The 6,648-nt window shown below is 37.0% G+C and overlaps 1 long non-coding RNA gene across 1 annotated transcript; it reads right to left on the bottom strand.

Moving 5' to 3' along the window:
- Window positions 1-509: 509 nt before the first annotated feature.
- LOC130454270 (uncharacterized) lies at window positions 510-4,389 on the bottom strand. Its single transcript, XR_008911930.1, has 2 exons — window positions 4,237-4,389; window positions 510-850 (listed from the first exon to the last, which is right to left on the bottom strand). It is a non-coding gene; the product is annotated as an uncharacterized LOC130454270 (long non-coding RNA).
- Between the last annotated feature and the right edge of the window lie 2,259 nt (window positions 4,390-6,648).

Genomic DNA, 6,648 nt, shown 5'->3' with positions numbered 1-6,648 from the left:
AAAAATTGTTGAAAACTCTTTTACAGTATTCTGAGTCCAATCCTCTTTGTTAGCATTGAACTGTCAAGTCCTCATTCTCACCTCATAATCTGTCCCCTTGTATTTGGATTATACATTCATATTTGGTCATGTGGGTTTTTTCTGTCATTTATTGCATAAAAGTAAGTCTTTAATGGTAATGTGTTACTTAGATCATTTCCTTCCAATATGTGACTCTCCATTGCCTTTGGGTTGCCTAACACTAGGTTCATGCTGTTCTGTGATTTGCATCAATATAATATCAGTGGAAAAACATCAACATTAGAAAGATGAGCTGTTATGTCAGGGAACATCTTGAAATGATTCTAAGTGTTGTCAAATTCCCCAAACATTATCCAGCCCCTCTCTTTATTCTTTTCTATGATGGCCTCAGATTATTGTCCACTAGCAATGCTAGTCCAAGATAGAAGCCCTAATTGGTGGCCTCATTAGGATGGTCATCTAATTATGTGGAATAATCTGGGTGAAAGTCATTATCTAGCACTTTATTTCTCCCATGGCGATGGTGGAGAGAACATCTTTTTAATACTTTGAGCAGCCATGGAATTCCATAGTGAAGTCATCATATACTCAGACTTGAAGTAATCAATCACCACCATGTCCTACCCAAGAGGGAGCATCAGATGGATGTCAAATTCTAGGAGAACCATCTTCACATCTGTAGAAAAGTCATGTTCCATTTGGCTTCAAAATATCTTCCAAAACAGAAGCCTGTGTTCTTGTTTTTTGACTCCCTCATTGATGCTATACTATCTTAGTAGATACATAGGAGACATCCTAGTAGAGGAAAGCTCTTGGGTCAGATGTTTCCCTATAAAATCAAGAGACATTTTCAGAATCAGTGAAGAATATTCTCAGTGGGATGTTTATATTCTCTAAACTGCTTAGGCAAGCATGTAACTGTGAAGATGTGGTCACTTATAGAAAATTGTCTGCTAAAACTAGGCCCTGAAAGTTGTTCTATTTTCATCAAACACCTTCAGTACTTGAAAAAAACAATTCTGATGAAGTGACAGGTGGAAAGAGAAGGTTCATTTTTGAAGGGAGGGAGGGAGGAATACCAAAGGATCACAAATTTAGAGCTTGAAAAGATTTTTTTAAACTCCTACCTTCCATTTTTTAGACTCAATACTATGTATAGGTTCTAAGGCAGAAGAATGCTAAGGGCTAGGCAATGGGTATTAAGTGACTTGCCCATAGTCACATAGCTAAAAAGTGTCTGAGTATAGATTTGAACCTAAGACCTCCAATCCCTAGGACTGGCTCTCTATCCTCTGAACCATCAAACTAGAACATCAAACAAACCTAAAAAGGATTTTGAGTTAAGACCAAATCCCTTGTTTTACAGATGAAGAAATTGAGAGAAAATGTTTTGTCCAACATCAAATGACTTGAATCCTCTCTGGCTAAGATTAAAATATTGCTACAAAATGAATACAGGAGTGAAAGAACCAACAAGGAGATGGAGTTAAATACCTTTTAAGAAAAGAAAAACCCAAAAGGTAGGAAAAGATCATCTGGAGAACTGGGTGAAGGAAAGCAGAGCCAACAAAAGGCTATAGCAAGGAGGAAAGAGCAAACCACCCACCACCCATCCCACATCTGCTGTCCCAGGTTCGAAACCTAAGCCCAAGCTAACATTCAGACTCTGAGATTCCACCTGGACAAATAGTGATACAAGCCAACCCACACCTATTGAAATTACACACCTGTGAGGAAGTCTAGAGTCCCTGCCCAGGGCAGTCTGGGCTGAAGTGGGCTGATCCATGTGGGCCCAGAATGAAGCCAGCATTTCCAATCTGGGCTTGGAATAAGGACATAGTGCACAGTTTGTGGTAGCTGATAGTACTAATTACTAAGTACTGATCTTTCTGCCTAAAGCTCTGGGAGGAGCTCTTGGACAGGGCAATCAAGGGTGTGCCTGATTGAATCAAACACACAGAAAGATAAAAAACTTGAGTCTAAGCCTAGGGCTAGAATTTTATCAACTCCTGATCCAATAAAGGTCAAAGTGAAATAAAAAATTTAAGGTTCAAGCCTGAGGCAAGTCCTTAAGCCGTCAGCATCTCAAGGGTTGAATCAGCAAGAGGAGGGGGCTCCCAGTATTCTCAGCTCTCAGACCCAGAAAATAAGCTAAGAATAACAAGATCAAACAAGGACTGAAGTTTAAGAGGATACTCCAACTTCTCAGAAAAGAGAGTCTACCTATAATTAGATAAGAAAATGAGCAACCAATTTAAAAAAGCACCTAAATCTAAATAATTTTTATGGAGACAAAGAGCAAGGTAAAGACACAGAAGGGGACAGTGAAAGCAAAGGAAACACAAAAAAAGTCCAAAAGAAAAATATGGATTTGACAAAAATTCTCAAAGAGCTCAAAAGACTTCAAAAACCAATTAAGAGAGACAGAAGAAAAGTGGGGAAAAGAAATAAAAGTGATTCAAGAAGAAAGGAAAGTGATAAAAAGTGAAATGAAAGTGATGCAAGAAGAAATGGTCTAATTGAAAAGGGAGAACCAAAAATTGACAGAGGAAAATCAATCTTAAAAATAAGAATTGACCATCTAGAAACTAATGATTTCATGAGCAATCAAGAAACAATAAGGCTGAATGAAAGGAATGAAAAAACAGAGGAAAATATGAAATACCTTATTGAAAAAAAAACTGACTTAAAACTAGATCTAGAAGAGACAATTTGAGAATTATTGGACTACCTGAAAGCTGTGATCAAGAATAAACCTTAGACATCACATTGCAAGAAATTATCAAAGATAACTGCTCATATATCCTTGAAAAAGTCAAATGACTTGTAAGCAGTGGAACTGAGATTTTAATCAAAGACCTCTAACCCCTAATCCAACACTTAAAAACAATAATGGCAACAAAAGAACAAGTGAGAATAGGAAAAAGAATAGTAAAAAATCACTTATTATATACCTACTATTTTCCAGGCACTATGCTAGTCTACCACCAATGACCTTTACACACAGACCAGGTCATGGCAAGAACTCTAGTTTTTTACCCCAAACTCAGTTTGGATTTTGAGGATGGAAAGGACATAGATTAACAACTAGTGTGAGGGAGGGCCATCATGCACATGGGAAGGGGTGGTTCTTGGGACAATCTTGAGGGGAGAAATGTAAGGATCAGGCCTAGATGCAGAGCCCTGGCTTCCTAATTGGATATGCATACCCACACCAGTTAGGCCTAACATTCCAAAGCAGTTTCTGGGAAATAAAGCTGGTTCCCCACCATCCAGTGCCTCTTGCTTTAAGAGAGAGATAGCATGGTCCTAAATCATTCAAACTCACATTTATATTGAAAATGGAAAACATGAAAGGACTTTATAAACATGAAGTCTATTTACTAATAAGAAGCAATGTGGTATCCTAGATGGTGGTTAGGGAGAAGGATAGTCTCGAGTCAGGGAGGCCTAGGAATACCTTAGATAAGTGCTGGCTCTGTGATCCAGGTAAAGTCATTTCTCAGCATCCTGGGCAACTAATACCAGAAATTATGAGGTGGGGGGAAGCAGAGGGTTATCAGGCAACATTGGAGGAGGGAATTTCCACACTAGGGGTTTCCCACAATAACAAAATACTTATAAAATCATAGCTCTCTTAAAAAAATAATGTACCTAAAGTTTGAAGTTCATTGGCAACATATAAATCATAGCCATTAAACCTCCTAAAATAGGTAATTATTCAACAAATTGAAGATAACTTGCTTTTTGAAGCATTTCAATCATGGTATGTCATGCATGAGCATTGTGGAAGTATAAATGAATGAATGAATAAATGAAAATCCCTCTATATCCTGTAAAAATGGAGATTTGAACCCTAGACTTCAATCCCCAGAAGTCCTTGGTATTTCCCAGAATTCCCTATAATCTCACCTGAGTCTCCACCTGGGCGATTAGTAAACTGTGAATGGGCTAATTAGCCCTAGGCACATGGTTTTCTTATTTTGCATTTCTTTATTCTTTGATTTCTAATAATCTTTAATAAACCTCATAAAATATAATATTTCTATTACTAGAGACTAAATTTGTTTTACAGTTTTGGCAACCACAAGATTTGGATGAGAACTTCTCAATTATTTTTTTAATTAGATAGCCTAGATAATGTTTTTTAAGCCATGTTTCTCCAAGACTTTTCAGCAAAGCCTCTGACTCAGTTCACTCCTGTTGCCTGCTTACCTGTTATGCACTCCTGCCTGCAGTCATCTGCTCTGGACCTTCTGGATTCAGATCGCTCACCTGGTCCCAGCCCCAGCAACTCTGGCCTCAGGCCCAGCCCCAGGACCTAGGCTGCTGGTAGATGCACCAGTTTCTTCAGGACTCACAAACACCAGCTGATAAAAATAAGGTGTTCATCCTTAGGCTACAGGGACCACAGGGTGGGACAACAAGGAGAAGGAAGAGACTTTTCCAAACAGAAAGTTATAAGCATGGCTTATTTCAAAGGGTATCTTTTGAGTGCACTGGTGGTCCTTTTCTTTAATCTCACCTGAGATTCATGAGAAAATTTCAACTCCCTGCAAATCTTTGGCCCAATTTGAGATTCCTAAAACCCACCCTCACTATAGGGGGGGGGGGTGGCAGCTCAGTGGCTCAGTGGATTGAGAGCCAGGCCTAGAGATGGAAGGTCCTAGGTTCTAATCTGGCATTGGACACTTCCTGGCTTAGTGATCCTGGGCAAGTCATTTGAATCCCATTGCCTACCCCTTACCAATCTTCTGCCTTCTAGACAATAGGCATCTAAATGGATAAAAACCAAGAAACTTTAAAGAGACTAGAGGTTATATTTTAAGACTTTTCAGAATCCAATGTTTTATAAAAAATCTCTGTATTTTATTGCATTTTGTTGATTGTTTTGTCTAAGATTTAATTTTGTTGGTTTTTAAGTTCATATATTAATGCATTCAATACTATTCTATTACACTGAATCATTTTAATGTACTGGGTTTTAGCTACTGTTATATTCTTTTGCTTTTCCCCTATAACTATACTGAACAAATACTATTGAATAAGCCTATATAAAAACAGCCCTTTTTCTGTTTTTAATTTGTAAATTGTCACCTAAAGGATGGATATACTTCATAAAAACTGGTTACAATTATATAACAACCTTTGGAAATTTTAATGAGATGAATACCTCAAATTGATTTATAAGGGGTCTTTTGACATTTTTAGATTTTTTTCCAACAACTCTGGTCATTTTTCCTGCCCCTAACAGGAGGTAAGGTCCATTTTAGTAGCTGAAGTGAAATACAATTATAATCCCCACCTCCACATTTATAAAAATGTGAATGGATGGAACATCACGGTCTCATACCAAAGGAGCTGGGAAGTTAATCCCAGGGCATTGTACCACTCTGGATGACTCCCCAAAGAGGAGCATCTCTCATTTATAACTCTTCAGCTCACTTTACCCAACATCAACAGTACAAAGATTTGGGTTTTTCCTAGACTCCTCTGCCATATTTTTAATGATATCTAGATTTCTTGATGATGTTCTAGACCCAAATAAGTTCTACTTTGTTTAAAAATATGTTTACCAAGGTTGAAAGATTTGCTACATTTGTAAAAATTGTGACAAATATCTATCAGTTCATAGGCTTTTAAAAATGCCATACAGCAACTAATGTGAAAAATTATAGTGGGTTTGTTTGCTATTGTAATTAATTGGGCTATTGAAAATTTGGGGGATTTTGAACTACTGTTCTTTATAAAAAACTGTTACTTTGTGAAATTCATTTGTGCTTGTACTCACAGTGGATCATGGCCAGGTATGAAGAGGAAATGGTTCTCATTTTTGGTGAGAAACCTTGTATTTTATATTTCCTTAGCTGACACCATGTGACAAAGATTATAAGCTATATTTTTAATTTAAAAACTCTTTTATTATTATATTTTTCTTTTATGTGCAATATACTATTTTGGTTTTATTTTTTCTCTCCTTTTTTGTATTTGAAGCACATGTCACCAGTATTAAGATTTTCTTTTGCAGTAATATAAGTTTAAAGTACATTTGCTATAATGTCAATGCATGCCCCAAAAGCTTGATACTGTAAAAATGATGCCACTAATTGTTTTAAAAAATTATGGGACTTTGCCTAATGATTCTGTCTGATTACAGAACAAGAGCCATTGCACAGGGCCAAAGAAGCACAAAGCTAAACCTGAATTGTGCCAAAAGAGCACACAGGTCAAAAAAAAAAAAAGAAGAAACCAATCCAGGTAGGTCTGATGTACTTCTAAGCCAATACAAAGGACTTGAACCTAGTGTGAAGACTCAAGGTTGCGACACTTAACATACGTTAAGATGTAGGCCTTCCTTGTATCTACTCTCTTTGTGAAAATACTTATAGACAAGTACCAAAATTTGTTTCCTACATGGCTCCTATAATCTAGTCCCTATTCTGTCTTTCATAATGTCACAACTTTCTATAGTCCTGGCTACTGACTGGGTAAATGCATCATTGCTTAGATCATTTTAATTGGGCCCCGATTCAAGGATCTGTTTTAGATTTATTTTTCCTTTACTTGGAATTTCCACACATAAGACTTTGATAGTCTATATTTCATCCAGAAATTATCTTTTTTTAA

The sequence above is a fragment of the Monodelphis domestica genome, chromosome 5 (genome assembly GCF_027887165.1).
Source record: "Monodelphis domestica isolate mMonDom1 chromosome 5, mMonDom1.pri, whole genome shotgun sequence".
Classification (NCBI taxonomy): domain Eukaryota; kingdom Metazoa; phylum Chordata; class Mammalia; order Didelphimorphia; family Didelphidae; genus Monodelphis; species Monodelphis domestica.
Note: the sequence above shows the minus strand (reverse complement) of the source record. Positions and strands in the feature narration are given on the sequence as shown.